Source organism: Haliaeetus albicilla, chromosome 4 (genome assembly GCF_947461875.1).
Source record: "Haliaeetus albicilla chromosome 4, bHalAlb1.1, whole genome shotgun sequence".
In the NCBI taxonomy this organism is placed as follows: Eukaryota; Metazoa; Chordata; class Aves; order Accipitriformes; family Accipitridae; genus Haliaeetus; species Haliaeetus albicilla.
In genome coordinates this window covers 38,592,870-38,620,806 of record NC_091486.1, presented here as the reverse complement: position 1 = coordinate 38,620,806, position 27,937 = coordinate 38,592,870, and the positions used below count along the sequence as shown (strand labels likewise).

At 43.5% G+C, this 27,937-nt stretch overlaps 1 protein-coding gene across 8 annotated transcripts in view; it reads right to left on the bottom strand.

The window, feature by feature from the left end:
• Positions 1-27,504, bottom strand: part of MAP2 (microtubule associated protein 2) — a 249,859-nt gene extending 222,355 nt beyond the window's left edge. For all 8 annotated transcript variants that reach the window (XM_069781951.1, XM_069781956.1, XM_069781958.1 and 5 more), the window contains exon 1: positions 27,347-27,504. The gene's annotated coding sequence lies outside the window, so the exon portion shown is untranslated. The remainder of the gene's footprint in view (positions 1-27,346) is intronic.
• Positions 27,505-27,937: the final 433 nt, after the last annotated feature.

Genomic DNA, 27,937 nt, shown 5'->3' with positions numbered 1-27,937 from the left:
TCTGTACAGGGGCGACTGATACTGGCACAGGTTGGTTCTCTGGTTTAGCTGCAGTATCTGTCACCAGGGTAGGGGCAGCCACGGTGCCTGTTGTCGGGGTAGGGGCAGCCACGGTGCCTGTTGTCCTGTTTTCCATCTCTTCCCCCTTTTCCCCCTGAGGGTGCTGCATAATATCAAGCAGTAGATACTGGTAGATACTGGCCAGGGCCCAGCACAGTGCAGCAAGTTGTATGTCTTTGGAATAGCCACAGCATTTTTCTTTCAAATATTCTACCACTTCATGAGGGTTCTGTAGTTGTTCGGGAGTGAAATTCCAAGCCACTGGAGGTGAGAAGTTCTCTAGATACCTGCCCACATCCTCCCACATGCCGTGCCACCCATGAATATCCAGCTTTGGGGCAGATGTCTGGGTGGTACTCTTAAAGAGCCTTTTTGTAGCCCTAAACAAGACCTGAAACATAGTCAGGAGGCATAGCACTAACGGCACACTGGCTTGCACATCCCAAGGATATTCAAAATTCTCGAAAGCTGTTGTAATTAGTCGGAAGGAGAAAAGGGAGGCAAATGGACGGGGGGAAGTATCCCCCCCTAACTTCCCCATGGATTGAGTGTAATTACCAATAAAATCCGACAGAAGGTACCCAAAGTATGGAAATGATACCACTGCCTCATACAGATACCAGCTTAACCTCATGACCAGTGATGTAATCATTTCACAAGTCGACATTGCCCAGTACAGCAAACTGATAATCCCAATCACTCTCCCAGAGATGAGATACGCAACTACAGGCAATACAGAGAGCATATAAGAGCTTACAAAACACCACCATGTAAACAACTGAATCAACATTGTGACTAACATCTATTTATCTAGTATAAGAAATGCGTATGACAAATTTGTTTCAACACGCTCTGGCCAGATCTGTCGTTATCTCAACCCTTCGTGCCCCACGTTGGGCGCCAAAAAGGACTGTCGTGGTTTCAGCCCAGCCGGTAACAAAGGACCACGCGGCCGCTCGCTCACTCCTCCCGCCCCCCTCCGGTGGGATGGGGGGGGAGACGGAGGAAAGAAAAGAAAAAAAAACCTGGAACCTCGAGAGTTGAGATAAAGGCAGTTTACTGGAACTACACAAAGAAATTACAACAACAACGACGGTACTAATGAACGAGTATACAAAAAGAGTGATGCACAGTGCAACTGCTCACCACCCGGGACCCGACGCTCTGCCACTTCCCCCACCGAAAGTCGAGACCACCACCCCCCCCCGGCCCGCTCCCCCTATATATACTGAGCATGATGTCACATGGTATGGAATAGCTCCTTGGCTAGTTCAGGTCAGCTGCCCTGGCTATGCCCCCCACCTCCCAGGTTCCTGTAAAAATTAACTCTATCCCAGCTGAACCCAGGACAGTCACCCAGACCTCATCCAGTTGAGCTTCAAAATACCTTCAGGACTGTAGAGTCTACAACCCCTCACAGTCTCTGCTACAGTGTTTGACCACCCTCAGGGTACAAAAGTTTTTCCTGTATCTACCTGGAATTTCCCCTGTTGCAACTTGTACCCTTTGCCCTGACCCTTTCATCGTGCACTTCTGAGAAGAGCTTGGTAGCACCTTTTCTACACCCTCCCTACCCACAAGACAGCTAAAGGCAGCATTGAGACTCCCCCATAGCCTGCCCTCTTCCAGACAGAAGAAAAATATTTCTCCATCTCTCCTCAGACCTCATTGTCCCCTTAATCACCCTAGCGGCCCCTCCACTGGACTCATCCAGTACATACCAAAGTTGTTCTTACACTGGGGAACCTCAAACTGGACATAATATTCAAGATGTGAGTTCTCATACTCAGCGTGATTCTGTAGATCACCTGCCTCAAGGTTGGGCTGTAGTACATTTCAGCTAAAAACAACACACTTGTGAGTGCACCGAAACACAAAAGCACCATAATTCTGCTTTTTACAAAAACTGCAGAGTGGAACTCCCAAAGACAGGTAAAAGATGCCCACCAGAAATTCTGATTTACTTTCTGTCAAACCTTTGCTCTTAACTCACTTTGCAGCAAGACCTCTGCTCCCATTGTGAAGCATTTTGGAGATTCCACTTTGTCTCCTCCGTCTTGAAAGCTCACCTGCACACACCCTGATGCAGTGTATTACATCTCGACAAGAGCATGTATTTTATGGATACAAGCTCCGGTTTAGAGCTAAATCTTACTGGGAACAGCACAATAGCTCTCAATGACACATTATACCATGGAATTTCCCAGAGCTGCAGTGGGACACTTGGATTTCAGCTCTATCAGCACTGCCTGCTGGGACAGACTGTACTTCTCACACAGAAGGGAGCAACCATTTGAGCTCCCAGCGGAGGGACTCCCTACCAAGAAGAAAGCATAATAAAACTTTAAGTGACTCAGAAAGCTGAGCCCAAGTGAAAGGCAAAACCCTCACCAGGTTCTGAAAACAAACTTGACTCTCTGTGCAGCAAGAGCATCTAAATGGGTGGAGAGGTTGGTCTAGTGCCATGTGATCTATTTAACTAAATAAAACTGGAAGAGGAACACATTTCACATATTTCTGATCCCTCACTTTAAGTGACTGCAACCCTCTAAAAAGTAAAGTAGGTTGTTCAGCAGCCGCAACATCTTTAACAAATCACCAGCATCATTTGGTCAGACAGACGCAGTGAAACCTAAGAACGCCAACAGACTGTATAGGACTTTTCAGGACAACTGCTCAAGCTTGTACACATGAACTATGCAGTTGCTGCTATACTGCATATGGGCGAGTCAAGTCTAAGTCTGTAGAGAAGGCCTAGTATGATGAGACAGTACAAACTACAGCATATATTCCTAACCTGCCAGCAAGGAGTTACATGACCCATCCAGTTGCAAGACACCACTGGTTTATGTCAGCAGAGAATGCCCTTGATTGTCACCTGACACATGTAATCCTAGCCAGCAAGTGCAAGGCCCTGAAAGTGCCCTGTTTACAACACAGGTGAACACATGTTTCAACAATTACAAGTTGAACCAAACCAATTTGGTTTTCATTCACCCACTCACCCATACCAGTCTTCCCAAGTCTTTTAATCTCCCTTCCCAAATTGCCACAGAAGAGGGACCAAGTGTTAGCTGAGGTGTCAGCCTGCAAGTGCTGCCAGCGGCTCCAACTGCAAGAAGTTCCGAAGGCTGAAATGCAAACACTTGCTCTAAATGGAGAGCTGGACTTAAATTGCAAGAAAGTTTAAAAAAAAAAATTTAAACACAAAGCTGGCCTTCCTATACTGCCTACAAAAGAAAACACCTCAGTAGCTCTCCAGTCACTGCTCCCCAGGCATCATAAATACTCTGTCTCCTACTTAAGGTTGCCTCCCCACAAGCTGTCAACCCAGCCCCTCACATGAACTTGTTGAACCAAGCTAGGTTAGCACAGAGTTACCACTGCACAATAACTCAGTTCATCAAACTCAAAGAGGGAGACTGCAGACACAGGTAGCTCAGCCAGGAAAGGGCATCTGTGGCTGAAGCATTAACCTCTGCCACAAGCACAGGTGCTCTAAGAAGAGAACAAACAAGAAAATATTATTTTGGATGGTACCACAGCATTGCCTATGTGCCCTACTCTTCCCCAGGCCTCACTCTGCTGCTCCACCCAACCTCCATGCAAACGGCCTATGTGAAATTCCTTGATGGTGCAATCCAGCTGCTGATAGAAATCCAGGTCACAGGATCCATTATCCAGCTGACTCCTTCAGTGGCAGCATCAGCAAAGAGGCCAAGGACTGAATGGTCACACACCTCAAATGGAAGTGGATAGCTCACCCCCCAGTAATTTATTCAGTTATTGATGGAAAAATATTAGTGCATGAATTCATGAAATGTTATTTCTCCATCTTTGAAGCTAGATGAATAATGAAAACAATGATTCACAAATGGGTTATTACAAAACCAGCAAAACACTAAGATCTGTTATTTACAGAGGATTGTTGCAGCAACTCCACCTCAAAGTGCCAGGGTGAAGTCTCCAGGTCTGCCTCTGCACAGGAGGACAGTATCTCAAATGTTGCACTCATGCTGCACATTTACTAATCCTGTTTCTCAGTGCTTCCAGGACTATTTCATCCAGCTTCCAAAACAGAGCAAGAATTCATTTTCAAAAGAGAAACACATAAATTAACTCTTCATATTAAAGGGATGTATTTGTTTTTCCTTCAGGAAACTGTGCACTCAATATGCCTGACACTATTACTAGTTTACCAAACAAACCACTTCAAGAGACAACTATTGCAAAACAAGCTGGAATGACTTCCTGGACATAACTCGGGTTTTTGCAAGGCATTGGTTCTCCTCAAGGCGCAGGAAGAAGGGGGAATGGAGAGCCATCCCATGCGCAGAGCTTCCCAGAGCAAATCTCTCCTTTTCAAAGGACCCCAGTGGAGCCAGAATGGCTCTCTTGTGTGCTGCAGGATAAGGATCTGTATCCACAAATGTGCATCTACATGCCACTGTCACAGCACACCTGCACAACTAAGAAGCCAGCGGCATGCAGGGACACAACCTCACAACCTTAAATGTAACTGTCTCTCTAGCTGGGCAGACAGGTGCATGCCAGAATTTACCAACACCACCCAGGCACCTCACCTCCCAGCACTTCCAGTAAGAGTTAGGATTTGTAGACACTGGCATTGTTTGCAACTATAGGAAGGTTAAGCACACTTTAAAAAAAAAAAAAAACAACAAACAGCTGGAAATCATCAATGCATTTTAAAAAACTCTGCCCAAACCAGTAAGATTTCAAGTGGCAACAGCAAAATTGCATTTCTCCTTTTCAGATGGCAGTTCTCACCACAGAGATCCAACCCCACATGATAGACTGCTAGGAATTTTTTTAATCTGATATAATCTAAATATAAGAATTATTTTTTTTTATGATGTGGTTAAAGAAATCTACTCTCAGGAGTACACATCTGAAGCCAACTTCCAATGCCAATTTTTTTTTTTAATTGCCAAGTTATTATTATCCTGTAATCCCTGAAGATACTGAAAGTCCTTATAATGGAAGCACAGCCTTAACTACAGAAAAATAATATTCTGATATCTGAGCACACTCAGTTCATTTTTTGGGTGACAACAGATGTTAAAGTAGTTACAATTCCCAAAGTTGCATATTCTTCTTTGTCAGAAAAATACTTGACAACAAGAACAAAACAAAAACTCCTGTGACAGGTGGTCCTCACCACTATAACCACCTGATCCACAAGACAAGCCAGAGATTTTCTATTTTTAGGCACTAAATCAACTTCTATTAAACAGAACTCCCTTCTTTTTGAGCAGCAAAACCTATTGCTATAGAATGCTTACTTTCGTGATGGTGGCAGAGATGAGAAATGGGGGAGAAAAAAGAAAAGGAGTAATTGCAAGCTCATTAGATAATCTGAACACAATGCAAATGCACTGAAGGTAAATTTAATGAGCATTCAGAAAAGTAAACTGAGTGACAAGTTCACATGTTCTCTCCCTCTCTATTAAAATAAAAACTTAACTAGGACCACTAGAGCTTTTTTCCTCATTCCATCTCATGAGCTGAAATAGCAACACACTTTTTGAGAAGAAATATTGTCCCTGTACTCAAGACCTAAAGGCTTTTATCTCCTTTGGAGGGAATTAGGCCATCAGTACCAATGGTACCTCCATCAAGGCCCAAGTACTCTGCATCCCCTCCAAGAGTTACCCTCAAGTCCTCTGGGACAACTCAGAGCCAGCTGCAGACACAGGGTCTTCAGCCAGGTGGTACCCAGGAAGCCTGAATGCCCACCCCACACAGCTCCATGCAGTCACCCACCCAGACACTGAGCTGCTCAGAAGGGAAACATTTTACTTTGCATTACATACATTATGCACACAGCAGCAAGCCCCCGGAAGCTGCATGTGATTTAATGGCACTGTGTACAAAGAAATTCAGGATTTGTGTGCATCCCAATTCCCACAACATTTTCCTCCTTAGACCCTTTTGAAAACGCCAGCCTTACAAGTTTGGGCCCCTACACCCACACCTGCAAGCATGTGGAATGCAACAGAACAATTCACAGAAAAAACAAACATTTGTACTCATTTTCTTTGAGGACCTAGATTTTTCAGACTAACAGGAAAGATCCTATGCTCAAAACTACAATCCAAACTATACAAACTGTAGTCAACACTGCAGATCCAATGGACTGGGAGACATATCACTTTACTGCAAGACAGAGTAGAAATTTTTGTTTTGGAAGCAAAGTAACATTAACAAAAATATCTCTTGCAGCATTAATTACAGTGGGAAAAACAAAGAAGAACACGTTGGAAAGCGGGAGCAAACCACATTATCTACAAGGCACCATGTCAGCACAGTTATTCTGACCCATGTGCATTTTTGTGTCATGTTGAGTCATCATTTTCCAGGACTTCTGGGAAAGAATTTGAAGCTAGTAATTTTTTTTTCCCTCCATACCAAGTGCTGAGGAGTTTGGGGCCCATATGCCCCTGCTGGAGGTTCAGTGTAAAGTCCTTACGTATCAGTACATCATGGAGGGCAGACAAAGAAACATGCAAAAGGAGTTTGCTACTCTCAGAAGGAAGCTGGGAGTCCCAGCTGTACCTCAGCTCCAACTAGCCACTTCATGAACTTTTCTCACAAAAGAGTGTCTTCTGAAAAAATAAATACACACTCTGATTAAGTAAATTGTGAGGAGTTAATTTGCAATTCCACAATCCCCATGGGACTCCAAGACCAATCTCTCTGGTGTTTCATCTATAGTAATTTAATGGTTTACATTGTAAGACCTATGGCCTACAATGAAGATACCAGGAAAAATCTTGAGTACATTATTCACCCGAGTCCCACTGATTCAAAGGCACTACTAGGCCAATTAAAGCAAACAAGATTTAGCTGTCCACTGCCTGCCCTGATGATTAGTAGAGCAAGCTGTTTTCCCTGCTGGAAGGGGCTCCACAGCTAACAGCTTCCACCTGCAAGCACATTCAGGTTAGGCACGCAAAAAAGAGGCAAACCCAAATGTGTTCCTCCATCCACATTCCGCATCGCTAAAGTCACTACACAATTTAATTCCCCACTCCCACTAACAGAGACATGCAACTTAAAGTGAGCCTTCCAGAGTCACACATCCAAACCGTTCTGAGCTATGCTAAACACCATGACCTCTGCTCCACTTGAGGCTAGATTTTTTGTTTTCTTCCCACATCCCCTTCCTATGCTTTCCAGGACCTGAGTTGGTCATTATTATTTCAAGTAACATTGTCCCAGCCCTGCAGCGTCTCAGAGCTCTGGAACAGCAAAGCACTCTTTTTATGTAGAGTACACTTGATAACAAGATTAATAAAAACTACACAGCATCTTTAAAGAGCCATCCTGTATCTGCATAGCAAGAGAACAAGTTCTTAACGATGGATAAAAGGAGCGCAAACCAAACAGCACTGAGTCCAGGCAGTTCTAAGCCTCTTCTGCTACAAGTCAATCAAACTGAACAGCCTCTAAAGAGCATCTCCATTTCCAGGCCACACTGTGCACTGCCAAATACTCAAAAAGTGACTGTCCATGCTCTTTTAAGGAACTCACAATGACCTGAACACTATTTACACAAGTGTCATAATTCATCTTCTATACATAGAACATCTGAATGAAAAGCATCTTTAGATTTGGTTACATAAAAAAAAAACCTATATTGGACTCATCAATATACTGTTGTGAAGCAAATGATTTGTGTAAACTGGTGACAAGCATCCCTCCTGTGCCACACAACATAGAAGGTGTAAATGTAAGTGTGACAGTTAATTTCTCTCCAATCACTAAAAGAAATGAAGTTTCATCAAGTATGAGCTTAAGCCCAACAATCCTCCCTCTACCAAAAAGGAGCATAATTGCTAAAAACTTTTGAGATTCTTTCCTAAGGAAAACAATGGATGTTTGTGCTAATTTTCAAGTTTTGCAACCTAAATATCATCAGATATAAGATAAAAAGTATTTAGTTTACAGGTGAAAGGATGCAACTTCAATGCTTTGATGCAGAATACCTGAACACTCTTTTCAGAGCAACTGTGAGTATGAGTAACTCTGCTGGAAATTGTGAGGAGGCGATAAATGACTCGTAGAGTTCTCCAACTGGTTTTCTATGCATATGCTTCAGCTGATAAAACACAACTTATGTAACTAGGACAAGACAACTGAGCAGTAAAGACAGCACAGGAAATGCCATTTCTGCCATTAGCCAAAATGCTCATGTGGCATTTACATTCTCAGAGAGTCATTGGGAAAGTTTGTTCCTTTTTTATTCCTTGAGAACAGAAGCACAAGTGTTTGTGAGAATCAAGAACACCTCCTTTTTTCTCCACCCACATGGACTTGGCAGCATGTCCCAGTATTTTGTGATGTCAGCTTAGAAAAACTTGCATTGCATTGCTTCTGGGCCTCTTAGAAAATAAAAACAATTAAACTACACACTGATTTAAGACCTGCCCTTTTCTCCTCTGTGTGCCCTGCATTCAAAGAGAGACTTCTTGGTTCCCCTAAAAAGTCTGGCCCCAATTCAGCTGCTAATTGGAGTTGGCTCATGGGATTAACATTTATGATATGAACTGATGGACATTTATGAATCGGGAGGTCTGTATGGTTACCTGGGCAGTGCATGGTGCTACCAGCAGTGCAGCTGGGAAGAGTGTTAGCATCAGGGCTTTAAGAACCTACACCAAAAGTAATATTCTTGAGCTCAAAAGCATGAAGGAAATAACAAAATCACTCAGAGATCCTTGCAGGACAGAGGAACTGTGAAGTGCCATCTCCCCCAGAACGCAGCACTGTCCTGCCTGCCCACACTAGCTGGAGAGGCTGGGCACAGGAGGTGGCTGCCATTTCCATCAGCATTCACTGGCAACTCTCAGTTTGACCAAACAGCCAAACACAAATATGTACCTCAGAAGTAACACAGGAGTCCAGGACCAGGGGAGCAGGAACACAAACAAAATGCTCAGTTCAAGCATGCCTTTCCTCTCTGGATCCCTTGGCATGAACATGGTTCTGCCTGCATATTTATGAGCATCCCTCGGCTTAGTGCATCATAACGCCAGCCAAATCTGCAAAGGCAGATTGAAACCCACCTCTTTGTTAATACACCTACAATTCTCAAATTTATACCCACAGATTCTCTCCTAACATAGGCTTTTCTGGGCAAAGGATGAATTTTGCCCCAAAGGCTTGAAAGGGCTAAGGACAGTACCACAGTAGGGTGTGCACTGTTCAAAGGGCAGCAAAGAAAACAATCATGCTGGTAAGCACATAATCACACTTTAGGTGCTAATCCTGCAACATAGCCTACAAGCACAGACTCCTCTTTATCCCTAATGAAGAGGCTGGGACCTCACATGCATGCATTGAAGCCACAGATACCTGGTTTTTGCTCTAGCAAAAACTGACTAGGGAGTCAGTCATAACTGGAAAAAAACACCCAAACCCAGATTCTCACCCTGATTAGAAAATGTTAACATTAAACCCTGATAAAATAACCAAAAATTAACTAATGGCCAACAAGTAATTCAGGCACAGATTTCACTTACATCTAAACAGTAAATCCTGGTTAGTGGCATTTAAGCATGTAACCTTCCATTGACACATCAATATTTATAAAGCCTGCTAGCTATTTTACTGGAAAATAACTCTATCACACTCATAACAAGATTTCCAGAGATTACAGTCTGGGCTCAACTGTTGTACTAGCTAATCCATAGAATACCATATAAAGAAAGAGTAAATAGAAATGTCAGTTATCTTCGAGACAATGCAGCTAGATTCTGACCCAGCACAAGCCCATCTCTCTCTGCCTGCTACTTCAGTGGAGTACAGAAAAGAAACATGAATGCTTACCTCTGTGCATGCATATGCACATACTTAAGTTCATGGCCCAAACAGGTCGGAAACTTCCCTACTCCTCCCCAAAAGTCACTGACACAAGTTACATGCAATAATTGGCAAGTGACACTGAAGGATCTGCATTTTCCCTCTTTAATGAAAGATGTTGTTGTAGAGTTGACAGGTCATTGCTCTTGTTACACACTGCCCTCAGTCCCCAAGGAATCCCTTCATAAATGCCCATGCATCAGCAATTAAGCCACAATCTTTAGCAAGTTCTATATGCGGCTTACTTGTAGGGCACTCTAGAAAGTTATGGCAAATTTACTACTTCCGATAGGTATAATGAATAAAAACAAAGAAAAAAGATCCGCATATCACTAACAATCTCATCCAAGTCATCACTGTCCTTCCCACATGCATTGTAAAGAATAAATGAAAGCTACGGGCTTGTTACAAAATAAGTGCTGTACTAACTTTACCAACTGAAAATAGTGTCCTTTATTTCTTCTGAGGATCCTAGGTAAAAAACATCTTGGTAGGAGTCAAAGATTGTATTAGTGATGATTATGGGTTCTCCCACAACACAATCTGCCTTCTGAAACTCTTTCAATGGAAGATGCTAATTGATAATAGACAGGTTTTTTCATTGACTCAAAGAGGATCTAGATCTCATATCATCACTCTTCTACCCTTTACTCCTGCTCTCCTATTGAATTCACACCGAAATTCCAGGCCCAGTATGCTATCCAGAGCCCCTGGTGAAGTCCTCCATGACAGCTACCTTCCTTAAGGACAACAAAACTGTCAGTCAAGAAGCTGAGACTCACAACTGAAGCTGACATCAGCCTCTTGACAACCAGCTTACAACTGCATAACTTCTCTCACTGCAATGGGAAACAGATCACAGAACCTTCTCCCTCGCAGAGCAACAAAACTTATTTCTTCCCCTTAAGGTCCTCACAGTTACAATTTGTACAACCAAAAATGCTACCAAGCCACTGAGGGAAGAGGAATAAGGGGCATACTTACCAAGATACACTGTAGAAGTCATCAAGGTGTCAGCATGGCAAGTAGGGCAAAACAGGAAACGAATAAGATAATTTAATAGCTCTTTTCTTGTCAGTTGATTATAAAGATGGTTACAAGCTGAATGTTCCTATTTCAACATGCATGCACAGTTTATTCTGTCCTCCTTCATACTTTAGCATTTTCTACTGAACTGACAGAGATTACATATACATTATTACACACCATGTTTGACAAACTATCCAAAGATGTTCTTTACAGTTTATTTCCTTTGGTACAGTACTACATTATTCTTATTGCAGAAGTCATTACTGTCATAGGAAAAGCTTCCTATTTAGAGTCCTTCTGCATGTGGAGGAGCTATTGCTCTAGCATGTAATTATAGTATGCAGAAGGAGTTACAGTCATTCATGTGCATCAGTACAAAACTGAATGAAGTAGCACTGACTGCAGGTAAAACATATTTCACTTGGAAACTGTCCAGGTAACAACTCTCATGCATTGACAGTAACTGCCCTATTGTGACACTATTTCTGTTTAACATGGTCTAAGTATTAGACTCCAGCAGTATTTGTATAAGAAGTTCCATTCAGCTCAGTGGAGTTATATATGTGAATACATACATATGTACATGCATAAATATTTTTAAGACTAAGGATGTACAATAGAAAGTTTGCTGAAAATTAATAAAAGGCACCTATGCTGATCAGTACAGAAAAGCCTTGGGGAACTTCACAGGGATGCAATTCAGTTCTGTAAGAAAATCTGATATCCTCAGCACTTCGGGGAAAAAAAATACCCTTCCTGATGAATTTTTGGTAACTAACAGATGGCATTATGAACAGGGATAATTCTCTAGTAAAGAACAGGAGTTGATTTAAAACTTTAACAGAAATGCAGTAATTCTCAAAAAAATCCTGTCAGATTCAGCGTTAAGCTCTTGTGGAAAGTCATCTCTATTCCAGTCTCTTCCCCAGGTGGGAAGAGAAAAAAATAAATAGAGCCCTAAGTCATAGCTCAAGATTCACAAATACAGAATTTAAAGTAGAACATTATATGACTCCAGGAGACCGCAGAAAGTATCCAAGCTATTTGCTTAGAATAAGTGACAGCATTAGCCCAGCCAAGAATTTTCCAGTTTCTCAAAGGACATTTTACAAACATGTACTTTTCCATCTGACAAAGAGCATGGTTTCACCAGTTGTCACCATAAAAAGCTAAATGGCAAAACCAGAATTGAACTACAGCTTTTTTAGTATTGAAAAATAAAACCAAGTAGCAGCTCTGTTTTCTGCCTCACTAGTTTGGGGTTTTTAATGTGTTAAGCTAGACAAAGTGGAAAAAACACTATTTTAAAGCACTGTTCTAACATTGTTCATGTCTCTGAGCCACCAAAATTAAACATCAATGTACCAGGACCATGATTAACACAACAAACACAACACCACTTCATAACACTGTTAAAAAGCCAGGCTGAAAGGGGTCTTTTTCTGGTTTCAAACTGTAGGCTGGCCTTAGCAATAAAACTCAAGACCATTTAAGATCTCTTCAGATCATGAATGTCTGTATCAAACTTACCCCAATAAGGCAAAGTACTTCACTGCATTCCCTAGGCAAAGTAGTATTATAAACAATAATTACTATTATTAAATGGGTATAAATTTGGAGTCTTGAAACTATTCTGTCATTAGCATCCCCTACATAATTACACCACAAATCTTCCTGGGAAAAAAAAAGAAAAAAGAAAAAGAAGCTAAACACCCATAAGGCAAATATGCCAAAGTTGTCAGACACACACATGCAGCTCTAAGCACCTTTACACAGACATACAACATTCTCATCAGCTGATTTTTTGTGAAAGCAGGTGCCGAAACCCTAATACAGAAGAACAACAACCACCACAGCCACTCAGCTTTGAGCTGGGAACAAGTCCCAGCCTGCTTCTCCAGGCCCATTCCAACCAAAACTTAGCTCTGATTCTCCCTACCACTTCATACACACTCAGGCCTCCAGCAAGTTCCACAAGGTGTTAGAAGTAACTCAAACTCCCTGACAAAAATGAGGTTATTGTGTCTTGTTTTCTGCTTTCAATGTTTCTGCAAACTACACTTCTTTCAAGGACTAATCCAAAGTCCAGCAGAGCCAAAATAAAGATTCCTACCAAAAGCAAGCCACCTCGCAGCCCCATTCACAGAGGTCTTTAGTATTTTAGCAGGCCCATGGCAGCCCTCTCTGAGACAAGGCACCCCAGGAGTTCTCCATCCCAACTCTGCAAAATGCTATACAAAATTACAAAAGGATCCATACCAGCACCTTCTGCTCATTTTAGTACCAATTACTGGAGCAGTAATTCTGTATATTCAGAAGTACAGGTCTTCAGGTGTACACAATGTAGCAGCAGGACCTGTGGGGAAAAAAACCTCCTGCTCTGCTCTTTGTCACAACTTTCCCAAGCTGGAGAGCACCAACACAGCATGAAATTGCTAATCATCCCCTCCCTCATTCACACTGCTCAAACACTTCTTCACTAAAAAAACTGCACACCCCCAAAACTGAAGCTGCCTGCACCAGACATTGTCTAAAGGAAGTACCCTAATTATGCCTATTTTAGTATTTACATTTTAATTTCAGCTTCAAGACAGCTGGGCTCCTCTCAGGGGAAAACCAACAGCAGCACAGTAAATCCTTCCGGCATGTTCGTCCTGCTTTTCTTTTCAAGTTGCTGCTGTGGGGTTTTGCACTGGCAATGACACCATCAACGCATAACAAAAGGATATTCTAGCCTCTCTGGGTAACAAACTGTTAACGTAAGGACTGCCTAACCTGGGGCAGTAGCTTTCAAGAACTGAGAAGATTTCTTTTTCCTCTCCCAAGGGTAAAATAAGAAATACCATATAGCCTTTCAGATTCAGAGAGATTAGAAAATGAAAAGACTTCCTGAACAATTTGATCCACCCTTTCAAGAGAGAGCTGTTCCATATCCATGTGGCTGCCCCACATCATGTGGTAGGGTGTCATCGGCTTGTCTTTAATGAAATACAAACACTGTCATTGCATAATGCAAGTTAGCTCACCTTTAACAAGGATCTCAGCTGCAGAACCAACCCCACAGATAATAGCCTTAAAACCTGAAGTGATATTTAAAACAAGTTTTTTGAGGTGGATTCCTCAGAACTCACTGCATGAAATTCACAGTAGGCTTTGATATCAACACTAACAAGTAATTAAACAGATATTTCAACAATAAATGTTTTCAAGTTGTGCTTATCAACATTTTAATATGAAAGCAACAAGAGAGATACTGTTTGCAAAGAAGCTGCTCAAAGAATACACAGAATAAAAGCCAGCAATGCTCTTCTTATTTCATCAACCTCACGAGAACGGAAGTAATGAACAACCTATTCAAGCTTCCTGCAGATGCTCCAAAGCATTTGTAAGCAAGGCAATCAGAGTTTACACAGCTCCTAGACTAGCAAAGTTTGTTCTTCACTTCTTACTCCCACAATGTACCTAAAGACATTTCAAAGCAGGGCAGTAAGCAGAGTAGCAGTACAAGACGGTATCAATTGGTCCTGGATTCAGGCAAGAGCTGCTGATTCACAGAAGCATCTCCATCAAGAGGAGGCATCTCCCAGCGCAGCAGCAAGACAGCCAAAACCTACCCACACATCTCAGTACTGCCATGCCTCTTTTACCTGCTGGAGTAGGCAGGTGAGTACAGGGATGTAGGACGGAGAGCAGTTTCCTCATGCTCACTTCTGTGCACCCATACAGGGCCAGCCTGAATTCCTGACCCACGACATGCCACCAACTGCTGCTGCTGACTGGTCACCAGTGCAGAAAGGATTTGCGTGCTAGCACAGTTCTTCCCAAATCTCTATTTCCCTACTGATATTCTCACAATTCACTTGAAAATTTAAAAACCTTTGAGTTTGCCCTTTCTGGATTGCAGGTACACTGAAGGGGAAATATAAAACAAAATTAAATACAGGTAAAATATTAGTGTAAGATACTGACTCAGGCTTTATATAAATCACAGTGCAAACCACACAGTCCTATCCTAACAGTCTGAGCAACCCTTATCTATTGCACACATAAATATTCAGAGAGAAGTACATAATGCCAGCTGCTATCGGGAAGCAGAATAATACCAATTCCACGTTACTGCCATTGCTCACAGCTCTGCTGTCTCCAGCCCACCTGCCACCACCCCAGGCTTCTTAGTGCCTCTCACTTAAGTGCATGGGGTCTTTTGTTGTTTGCCTAGAAAATACCACCCATGGTATTTGAGCCCTAACATTTCAATTAGCTCTAATTCAGCTTTCAGCTCAGCTCTTTGTCCTCTAAAAATAACTTACATTTAATTGCAACTGGCTACAGTTTCCTAATTCTTTGTGACCCCAAACCTCTAAATCTATTACCCAGAGACAGCCACAGTAATCCTTAATGAAGGTGTGGGTATGATGCAGCATGCTAGGGGCCATCTGGTTGCCAGGTGTTTCCTGGCTTAGCTTTTCCTCACAACACACATCCCTCCTCCTCTAATTCCAAGGAAGGCAATTTCTACCTCAGAACAGTCCTTCATTAAAGACACAGGCAAGGGCTTTACAGCAAGCAAGTCAGCTGCAGCACAGCAACGTTCAGAGCCTGCAGGAGAAAGCCTAGAAGAGCTTGCCATACATATCCCCCTGTGACTACCAGCAAAAGACTGCGCCAAGTGTATTTCTGACTGTTAATCGGAAAGGAGCCAAGTGCAACATTTTCACTGTAACCCTATGTCATGTCTTTCACTCATAATCAAAAAACCAAAAGAATTAAAAGAGAAGATTTTTTAGAACAGGACCATTTATATAAAAAGCAGGTGATCTAAAAAGTACTAGGCAAGATTCACAACTGGTGTAATTTGATGTCTTTTAGGGAGCAACACAACCTATTCAGGGAGGTTAGATCCTGTGATCTTTATTTTCAAAATGGAGCATTAACTTCCTTAAAATCCCTGTCCTTCAGACAGGTAAAAGCCTTCCAGCTCTCAGACACACATTTCTGCCCCTCCCCTGCACCAGCACTCTCGAGTATTTTAGAGAGCTGGACTGGTAGAAGTCAAGTCATTTTTGCACAGCACTAGCATTGCCCCAGCTCAACTTACTGACCTGGCTTCCCACAGGGTCAGGCAAGGACCAGGCACCGTGGGAGCAAATGGGCACAGGACCCCCCCACCCCAGCACCAGCTGAGATAAGCCTTGACTGCCAAGGCACCGCATCCCAGACTACCAAACTTGAAGGCTTCTCCTGGTTCCCGCTATCACACTAAGATTTAGTTTGCATAAAGCATCTCACATTTCAGGCTAAACCCAGCAAACATTCACTTGGGTACTTGCAGTAGTCTGTTCTCGGGAACAGTTTCCAACACGTTATATACAAGTCCCAGTGTTGGTGGACATGCATCACAAAATTGTCTTGCTATTTCTCAAACGGCGTAGGGAAAACTGATTTTTGCTACAGCAAAGAGAAAAGGCCCTGTGAGTCCTTCCAGTGTACAGAAAGGGACTCTGTGCTGGGGAGTTCTGGAGAGTTCAGGCTTGATGCTCCTGCTGTCCTTGAGAATTAGTAGGGTAAGAAACAGCAACTGCTGCTGCTCAGCAGACACACAGGGCAGAAGTGTCTACTCTAACCCGACAGCCAGGAACCTGCTTTCCCAGGCTTGGCCATAAATGAAATACCCAGCAGAGCCACTGCCTGCAGGCCACTCCAGCAGCCCGCGGTGCAGTCTGTATGTGCCATAGGCCTCATGGGGATGTCAGGCCCTAATGGAATTATTGGTGCATACAGAGAGGATGATTTTGCAAAGACAAGGCTGAAATTTGCCCATAAAATCCCAACAGGAATCATTTCCAAGCCAAGAGCTTCTCCAGTTCTACTGTGGATCAGGACCTAAGCAAACAGGACAAACTAAAACCAAAACCAGCCGCATATCTGTGATGAACACACCAGAGGCTCTCAACACTAGTCCAGAGTCCCACCAGCTAGCATGTACTTACTGTCCACCCTATGGCTGTCTTGCCCATGATCCAAAACTCCTGTAAGCTCCTCAGAAGAGGAGCAACTCCTCATTTCAAAACAAGATCCAGCAGGAGAACATCACAGGTTCTTTTTCCATGGTTTCATCTATACAGTGGGTTTCTTACTTATGTGGAGCTCTGCCCAGAGCTATGTTTCAATGCAAAATGAGTGACAAAACTGAAAAGCAACAAATGGAAGGAGAGAAGCACTTAAATGCAGCCAGAGCTACAGTGGAAGAGGAAATTGCCCAGGACCACTGCCAGTTGTGAAGGATTTTCAAGTTCAGCTGTGAAGTAAATCCATCATGGAAAGGGAAATATTAACAAGTGACTAAAGACAAAGCACCTTTATTCTTGAAGCACTCTTGCTTGCTCATTTGACTATTTGCATATTTTAATCTCTTTTAAAAGGTAAGTTTCTGCTAGAAATTATTTTCACAAGCCTTGAAACGTTCTTCAAAGAGCTACTCATCTGCGTAGTGACACAGATATGGGGCAGGGCTTGTTTACTAATCTACAAGGATTGTGCTTCAATCTAGATCATGCCTTGCCTGCAGGTAAGGGCAGTAGAGCAAACAATAAATACACCAGCCTTTCCAACTGCAAAGGCACGAGGGGAACAGAATCCAAAAGAAAGTTATGTTTATAGCACATTTGGATGGGGAAAAGAGGGGAAGGTAGGGAGACAGCTGCTTCTTTGTATCTGTTGTTCAACAGCCTCTGAAAATTCTGGAAAGGCAAATTCTATGCCTATTGTTGTGTCAACTCTGAAAATAAACCTACCAGCTACAGCTGAAACCAGTCTCCACAGCTCCACAGTTTTTCAAATAAAAACATAACACATGCCTCTGACCTCTCTTTTTGCCTTTTTAATACATGCAGAGATCACTCCCCCACCAGAGGAAAACTCATTTTTCGCTTACCTTCCCTCTCCCTTAGGCAATTGAGAGAAAGCCACCAAAGCATTCATTCTCTTGCCCATCCCAGGACACTGACATATCACTTCATTGCACACTGGAATAAGCAAAGACACTGGGGGTGACCTTGCAATAACTTGCAATTTCACTCTCTTCAGAAAAAACTTACTACTCCTATCAGTATATAAAATGAATTAGCAGCCAAAATAACTCAGATCTTCTAAGTGACTGAAGCCTCAGAACAGAAATTCACCTCAGAATGGCAAAACATATCACCCGGTGCTGACTACAGTCAGAGGTATTTCAGAGGAATGACCCAAAATGCCAACTCTGCAATACCATGTCTTCAAGGAGATAATTCTTTCTGATCCTAGTAGTAAACACAGCTTCATGTCCTGAAGTATGGAAAACATTACGTTTGCCCAATATTTTTTTCAAGTACTTATTCCCTCCTCCTGCTTGAAATAGGATGTAAAAAAAAAAAATAAAAAAAAAAATCAGTCCTAAACCACTTAATTCAAAGTGTAAACAAGTTACTTACTCTAAGTACAGCTTTCACCATCACCATGTTGCTCTGTCCCCACCACTGGAACAAAACAGACAATTCATAACCCCACCCAAAAAGGAGTATCTGCCTTAAAACAACCAGTAGCATTTTTATCTGCTGGCTCAGGAAGGTACACACCTTCCACCAATTAAAGTCTGCCATTGTCAGCATCTTCGAAAAAAAAAAAAATTAGTTATAGTCAAGGGCTGCTCTCTCATAAATAGCAGCGTACATATTCATTTGCGCTGCAAGACAACAAGTAGAATTAAGTTCATAAAGAGATTTCAAAGCAAGGTATAAGGCATTGTTTCAGCAGATACTACTTGACTTGCTCTCAGTGTCTCAAAGCCTGAGCTTGTGATAAGGGCTTCAAAGGCAACTTAGTTCAGATGAACCAAAGAACAGAAAACCCCCATGATTACAGCTGCTTGGTGCACATCAAGCAATACTGTCAGCACCTGCACAAGTCAGCTCTCACCCAAAGTGAGTCTCTAAATGGACTCAAAGGCTGCAGAGATGGCTCATGGGAAAGGCTTGATTAACTCTGTGCCTGTTGGTAATTACAGGTAATAATGCAGGTCAGTGCTGGCATCCTGATACCAGTGTTACCATCTAAACAAACACACAACCATTCAGGCATCTGAATAATCAATATCATAAATATGATAAAATAAGAAAATGTGTTTCTAACTTCTGAGTGCCTGTAATTATCAATTAAAGCCTTGCAATTTATTATTAATTCCACTTATTGCTAACAGTGATGCTGCAAGTGTACAGTGGACCAAAGCAAGTGAAGGCAAGAAAACCCCAAAAAAGCCTAAGTGAATTCAGGTTTTTTGCCCATAAAAACAGTTTTGTACTAGAGGTCATTTTAAGTGAATGTAATTTGACTATACTTTTTTTTCCCCCCAAATGTATTCCACAAAAAAAGTTCTCAACTATTCATATTGAAAGGCACATTTAAGAGTATTTTTAATCTGGAATTCAAAATCCTGACAGCATTTTAAGCAACACTAGTAGCATGCCATTTAAAATTATCTAACCTAAAGGATTGTAAGTATTACCTATAAATCACTGCTGCTAATTTTGGCAAACTATGTGGAATATAAAATTATAGAAATTAGTCATATCACAAAATGCATTTTAGTCAAAGTCTTAGACATAAATTTATTATATGCTGTAACAGGTAGCACTAGGTAATATGAAATGCTTACATTTAATATTTTGCTAAGTCTTATTCAGAAGCACAACCCACTCTCTATACCCCTAAAAGCTTAACTTTGCAGAATAATACGGAATAAAAGACCTTATTTACCACACTCTATCCCGTGATCTTTGGAATTAATCACATTATTAACTGTTCCCCAGCCCCCCAGAGAGTTCAGTTTGTTTGTTTGTTTTTTAATTTCTCTCATATGTTTGCCACTTTTCCCTTTACTACTCCAGGAAATATACATATTTTATCTCCCTAAACAACAAGAAATATACAGTGTCCTTCCTCCTGATTTGTGGGCTGCTTCATCATTTTCCTGGGGGAAATTTTCTTTATGGGATATCAAATCAATAATGTCAGAAAAGATGGGCATGGGGACAAAAAAAAAACTAACTTGCCACTTTCCTTCCAGACACACCTAGCCCCTACCCTAAATGTCAGGTCTGCTCTGGACTCCTGGCAACACAGACACTAACTCCCAGGTGTATTCTGAGCATGCTGACAGGCTGTGAAGAGCATCCTTAGGGCCAAACTCTGCCCTGACTGAATCAGTGCAAATCAAAGAACACCACCGATACAAATCTGGACGAGCTGACTCTCTTAATTCAGAAATCTCCCTCCTATTCTTGTGGCTGTCTCCCTGCACCACATATTTTCTAATACAGGTGTGGGGGAGCACTGAAGGAGGGCAGGGTAATTCTGCAGGTCAGGAAGCAGCTTAGAGCCAGCACACCTGGCTTCATCTCTGATTCACTCCCACCCCAAGTTACAGGTTGACAAGCAGGATGGAATGTGAATGACTGAACACCCAGACCACTCCTTAAGGGAGCTCTACTCTCCTTTTCCTTTGCAAATCATTCAACTCCACCCCCACATCTCTCCTTTTTGAGCCCTTGGATTTTTTCCTCAGCCTTCTTGAACATTTTCTAATTGCTGAGGGAAGTAAAAGCTAGTACTGATTTCAGCATGACTCAAGGGAAGCAGGCAAATGCCTAACTGCATGAACACCGTCTTGCTGCAAACAGGAGCGGCAGCCTGCCTGCCCACCACACCCTGCAACACAACCAGCAAACAGCAGCTTGAGACACCTGAAAAACACGTCAGGCACCAGGAGACAGGGATTTGTCACTGAGAGGCATCCTTCACATAAATATATAGCTGCTGTTAATCAAGCCATAGTCACAGTAGCTCAAATAAAGGTAGCAGCTCTGCTTTCCAAGTGATACCACATGGCCAGAACAGGAACGGGTGCCCAAGCAATACCTTACCAGATTGCAGGGAAGCAGCTGCAAGAATGGGACAGGGGCTTTAAAACTTTGTCCCACAATCGGCCAGGGGACAGTGGAATCACATTAACATTAGCAAGTGTTGGATGTTGGCACTGGGAGTCATTTCTTGCAGCACACAGCCTCAGGTCCAGAGTCCAGACAAACTCCCCAAGAGGGGATCAGAACCTGAACCCTCCTTAAAGTCAAAGAATTTTGAACATGCACTTTCAGCCCATTTCACAGCAAACACAGAAAAGGAAGTTTTCCTCACAGTCCCCCTCAGTCTCTGAGCTTTCCCAGAGGTTAAGGGGCTCTTTGTACTTAGGGTCTGGCACCTTGCACTTGCCCGCACTGGCATAACAAGTTACACAGATACCTTCTACAGAAATTGAGCAGAACACACAAAAAAAAAAGAGAGAGACTTAGCTCTACCTCAAACCCAGCCGGGGTTCCTCTGGGCACATCCTGGGCAACACCGTGGCTGAGCAATGCAGAGAAGCAGGCCAATCAATGCAGCTCTGCACTCACAGCCAGCAGATCTGGGTTTCTGGCCCAGCAGTAAAGCACCCAGGTCAATTTTTAAGGTCCACAGCACTTTTTACTGTTCATCTCTGGATCAAATTTGGACCAAGGCTGGAGTTTTCAAAAGCAGAACCCTAACTCTGTTCTGAACTTTCAGAATATTCCTATCCTATATTCTCATTTTGAGATATTTTCTAACTTTGTTCCTCCAAGATCAGAACCTCAGGAAAAGTGGCAAGTCTTGCATGGTGAAGCAGCTCTTCTAACAGATAAATGTATGTTCCCCAAAATAGAACTGACAGCTCCTAGCTTTAAAGCAGAAACCAGCCCCTAGCATTCTCTCCAGAAAATAAAGTGAAAACATAGGGTTAATTGAATCAATAGGTCTTATAATTAAATGCTGCCAAGTTAGCTGACATGATTGGACTGCTGGTTTTGTTTTGTGGGTTTTTTTTAAATGTTGTTTATCCAGAGGTTGCATACGCTTTAAATACAGCTGATTTTGCAAATGGCTATTGAAATTTAGTTTAAATCTGCCTCGGGGGACAAAATGACAAGTTTCACAAACAGAAAAGTAAGTTTTCATTGGCTCAACTCACTGGAAGCTACTGCGATCTAACCGCACTGCGGTTAGTAGAAGTACTAACAGAAAACTCTTCCTGCTTCTTGCCAGGGGCTTGACCAACACGAGACAAGATATATTTCTCAGATCCTCGTACCCTTGAGTGAAAATTGTAAATGAAAGAGCAGAATTTGCCAGAGGGGCTAAATTCTACCTACAAATCCGTAACTGAAGAATTCACAGGTATAAACTGATTATTTCCCTGAAGGGGAAAAGTACCCCAGATTTTCAATGAGAAAACAGCTGAAAAGGGCATTGTCTTTTCCAGATGTTGCGAGTCAGGTGCAGATTCAATGAATTCAACACAGTTATATTGATTTTCTCCACTTAACACTCACTCTTGCTTGTAATAGGGCCATTGTCTCCCTCATCCTATATGAGCATACAGATACATATATATATTTTATCTGGAAAATGGACACCATGTACTAAAATAATCAAATACTTATTACATCACAGAAAGTTAGAAAAACAATACTTTTAAAAAATGCTAAAAGAGAAACAGTATATTGTAACATTGTAATAGGGCCATTGTCTCCCTTATACCATAGGAGCATACAGATACATATATATATTTTATCTGGAAAATGGACACCATGTACTAAAATAAACAAATACTTATTACACCACAGAAAGTTAGAAAAACAACACTTTTAAAAAATGCTAAAAGAGAAACAGCATATTGTACCATTGGTCAAGCCTAGCCTATCAACAAGCACTAACCTGTCTCGCAGACTACAGAAAACAAAGAGCTTTGATAAATCTTTATATTACCAAGGTTGCCCCAAGCCTCACCTTTTCACCATAATTCCTTTCAAACTGGCACCCTAACAAAGATGCAAGATACTGAGTACAAACACCAACACTCTGTTGTCTCATTATCATTTTGAATGATTGTGACAGGCTCCCACCACCTCCCCAATCAAGACAAAAGAACAAAGATCAGTTTCATCTGCAAGACTGCTGTAGGGAAAAACAGTAGTGAGTGTAAAACCATAAGGAGCAACAGCATTAGCTCATCTTTTCTCCTTAATACAGCAGCAAACAATTAGTGTTAAAGTAAAATGGGTCAATCAAGACTTCAAATCTTCTTAACAGCTAGCACAGTCAACCCATGTGGCCACAGCAATCCAAATTAACCCCATGGATACATCAGTCCTTTCCTCCAATATCCAGAAAGCAATTAAAAATGTCACATTGAATCTCCTTCTAAAACACCTGCCTGTAGTTCAGTAGCATAACCTGTGATTAAACCTACCCATGAAACAAAAGCTTTTACCTCTACTGAGGCAGACGGCTGAAGAAACCACTTGTTTCCAGCACCAAACCTCTAAATCAGCTCCACCCTCTGGAAGTCAGTCTCATGCTGTTTTTTCTTATTAGCTGTGATGCACTACAGAACTGCTGCTAATAAGCACACCTGTACATGAAGTAAAGAATGGAAGAAAAAGCACCAGCCCTAAACATGTCAAGACCCACCCATATTCTCCCTTGGCGTATGCAATGTGTGTTTAGGAAGGGGGTAAGCAGTGTAGTGATTTCACAGAACATTGCTCATTTCCATGCTTTCTCTGGAGGCACTTGGCACCACCAGACATCATCAAACGTTTTCCACCACTGAGCCCACATACCCTGAATTTATACTCTTTCCCTTTTCAGCAAAAATATTCCCTTTCCCCTTAAAAAACATGCTTAACTTTTAAGCATGCTTAAGGCTTACTTTCAAGGGCAATTAAGCATGCGTTTAAACAACTGAATAAACCCAGATGGACCAAAACAAGCATCTTTGAGTCTTAGGGAACAATTGTACATGTCAGCACATGCATTTTATTTCTTCCTCAAGTACACACATGGACTTTAAGGTAGCACACAAACAAAATATCCAGATCATCAGATAATTCAGGTTAGAAGGAACCTTGGGAAGTCATCTAGTCCTAGGACCCCAGGATATTACACCTTTCCAAATTTCTGGCTGTTAATTCATTCATGTGCATATTAACAGCAACACTCCCTGATCCCTTTCTAGGTAAGGCTTCAGTTCAGCTACAAATGTCCTGCAGGCAGGGGTGCCTCTTTGGGGAACCCCAATAAAGCCAAGGGGTGGTTTTTTTCTTTTGCTGTGAGCCAGAGGTTATACCAGATCAGTTCTCAGCACAGTCAGTGCCTGTGGTACAGGCAAAAGATTTGTAAGGAACTTAGTCCTTTGAACTGACCCACAATTTACAGAGAAGCACTACTATCAGAGCTTTTTTTTTTTTCCCCTTCATAAGTTAATTATTTGTCCCATCATGGCAGATCAGATTTCAGACCTCACAGATGCTGCAGGTGCACTACAAGTCCTGTCAGCACCTTCCGACTTTGTAAAGCTTGTAGTAATAAAGAAGTAACTTTCTGAAAGCCATCATCATAAAGTCCTCACAACCTAAATTCTTTTTGACTTCTCCCTCTTCCCACCCCTTTAAAAAAACAAACCTGTCTCCAACACATGTGTATGACATGCCACATTTGGGGGTGATAGCTGAAATAGTCCAGCAGTCTGCAATGGGCCTCACCCACAAATTTCTGTCTTTAGATATTTCTACGATTTCCACAGCTCAGACAACTGTTAAGCGAGCACAGGGCCAGAGCTAGAGAGGCCAGAGCCCACTCTGGTGTCACCACACATTGCAGATATTTCCTCTCATGAATCCAGGTATATGGTTTAGCAAATGGTAACTCATACAGAAAGCAGCATGACACAGGCTGAAAGGCAAGGTATGCTTCTGGAAAACCATCTAGCAACAAGGGAATTCTTAACCCACAGACTGCAGCAATTCATTTAGGGACTACTGTGATCAGATCACTCATGCCTAGGCAGAGCACCTCAGGGGTCATTAAGTAATGACTTTTTCTTTGTTCTCAGAAGATATTTAAAGAGCACAGCTAAGTGGGTAATGACATAACATACCATAACAATTACATCAGATCTCTATATCAAGGGTGTAAATACCACTTTATGTAACAAACTGCATGAGAAGCACAATGAACTGCCCTCCACGCTCAAAGTGTGCTAAAATTCTCCACAGAAGAACAGCAACTTTTTATTCTCAGGATGACAGCTCTTTGGCTTCTCTCAAACACCCACAGGCAATGCGCAATATGGGTGCAACAAATTGTAAAGTTCCATTAACCAAATCCTGTCCCTTGGGTAAAAGACCATAGGAGATAGAACTTACACCACTGCACCTCACTGCTGAAATTGCCCCCCTTCCCAGAGCCCTGCTGCACCAGGGCTCACCTGCGTGTTTCATTTCCATGCTGAACAGTCTCAATAACCTGGGATTATTTTCAGTGTGTTAGTTTAGCTCATCTGTAAACACCTGAGCTCCAGGAGACTGGTACCACATTAAGATCAGGGTCTTGCCCACTGCTGAGTGCATCGTTGGTGTGTTGCAAATGGGTGAAATGAAATATGCAGGGAGGAACTCAGTGGTTCCTAGACCCAGGTGCTACAAGGGTAAGTCTGGGCTCCATTTTACATATCACACTTTCAGAACATTAGCAGCAGAAACATACACCCACCCACAAACTTAACTAGACTGTCTCTTTGCTAACTGAGGAGTGTTTTTAGCACACACAGGGAAGGTGCCCATTCTCCCATTGTTGGTGAATCACTTCTTAGTGATCTATGAAGTAATAGCAGGGGTAACTTCACTAGGTAATGCTCTCAACACATTCTCTCCCTCTTCCCAGCAAGGGCTGAGATGCTGTGATCACGTCATGCAATTGGGAGGGAAGCGAGAGAAGCTATCGAAAATAAATACATCCTGCAGCTGAGCCTCTTCTTGGGTGCATCAGCTATGAGATCTGTAGTCTAGACATCCTTGCAAGTCTAAACCAGCACTGGTGAAAATAAATAGGTTCTTTCCCAGGGAGAACACAAAGGTTTGGGGAGGAAATGGGAAGAAACAGAACAGAAAGGATATGTGCTTCAATCTTGTAAGGAAGAACCCTTCTGAAAAACAAAGGGACAGGTTTTCTGAATGGCAAGCGGCACAAACACTGGATAGCAAATTATTTTTTTGAGAAAAGATGGAGTAAGATTTACTGACACAACCACAAAGACATGACAAATTATGAAAAGGGATGCTAGAGACCTAGAATAAGTAAGACTTACAAAATACGTACGTATACGTCCCATTCTACTGCATGATTTTATGTTAATGACCACTTTTGTGTGAAAGCCTGCTACTTTATATCAGGAAGAAGCCTACATGAAAATCCACCACCAAAGTGGAAAATTGAAAGTTCCTGCTTAGCATAGGGAAATAAACGATGTCAGTATCTTACATACAGAAAGCAACTCTCACGGTATGCAGCACACCCCCTTCTTTCCCAAAGGTGTTTCATAAAGCACATCTTATTCAAACGGCAAGTCGTAATTAGTGTCTCAAACATACGCAACAAATTGAGGCAAGCAGTCTTTATTTGGTAGATCATATTCGGCGCAACATTACGCCACCGCAGAGCTGCATATGCTCACGGCTTGTACCTGCAGCACTTCAAGCAAGGCACACTTTGCATAATTTTCTTACATAAAAAGGCTTTGTTCTCCACCGCCTCACTGCGGTTACCAGCCTCCCCGTGCACAGTTGTTTCCTCTCCGCGGCTGAGCCATTCAATACAGGGAATGATTTCTTTTTTTTTTTTTTCCACTCCCCGATGCAAATTAAAAGCGCTTACAACCATCGCACCCCCTCGTCTCACACAATGTTCTTTGTTCAGCCTTACAGATCCTTTTAGAGGAGCTTAGGAGTGGGAGAAGGACAGAAGGTTACATCCTTTAAAAGGTTTTACAGTTCTAGAGATGCTCAAAAAACGCTTAAAGGCAGTTGGCGAAAGTCGACTGCCCCTACGAAGATAAAACAGGGGTTATCGGCCAACCGCCCCCCTCCCTTTACCTCCGACCACCGCTCCGGGAGGTGCGCAGGGGCGACCGGCTGCAAACTTCGGACCGGGTCCGCCTTCTGTCAGAGCCCGCGCCCGGCTGAGGGAACACGCGCGGGGCCCGGGCCGACGCGACCCAGCCCCGCACCCCCAACGGTCCCCAACGGCTCCCAACGGCCGCGAGGCAACTGGCGCGCGGCCAGCCCCCCCTGCTGCCTCCGCCGCCGCAGGCCGTTTTGTCCTTTCTTCTCCTCGTCTTCCGACGGGCGCCCCCCGCCCCAGGCTGCGGAACCGCCGCCCCCCGCCCGCAGCGGGGCGGCGGCGAGGGGCTCGGGAGGGTCCTTACCTGAGCGCCGCGGCGGCTGCCAGCACCTGGACGCGCTGCCGCGCCGAGGGGCTGAGAGAGAGGGCGCGCCGCCGCCGTGGCCGCCTCAGCCCGCCCCGCCGCTCTCGGGGCTGTCGCCGGAACGCGGCCGCCTGCGCGCCGCGAGCCCCCGGGACCCGCCCCCCTCCTCCGGCCCCGCCCCGGCCCCGGCCCCGGCGCCGGCGCCGCTCCCGCAGGGCCCCGCGGCGGCGGTAGCGGCGCCCGACCCCTCGCTGCCGCCCCGCCCCGCCCCGCCCCGCGCCCTGCCCGCCGCCCGCAGCGGCCCCTGCATTGCGGAGGGGCCCCGCGGCCCTCCCGGTACCTGTGCGGGGCGCTCCCGTTCCCGAGACCGGCGGGGTGCGCAGTGCCGTCTGGCAGAGCGCTGGCTTAGGTGTTTTCATGGTGGCGTTTGTGCACAGCCGCTGAGGCGCTCCGTGACAGCCGGCCCCGGCCCCCGTCCTGGACGCAGCCCTCAGCCGAACCGGTGTCGTCCCGCCCCGCCCTGCCCTGCCCTGCCCGTGGTCGATCGTCCCCACCGTCGTCGAAAAGCATCCCGAAAGTCCCTCGCCTGAT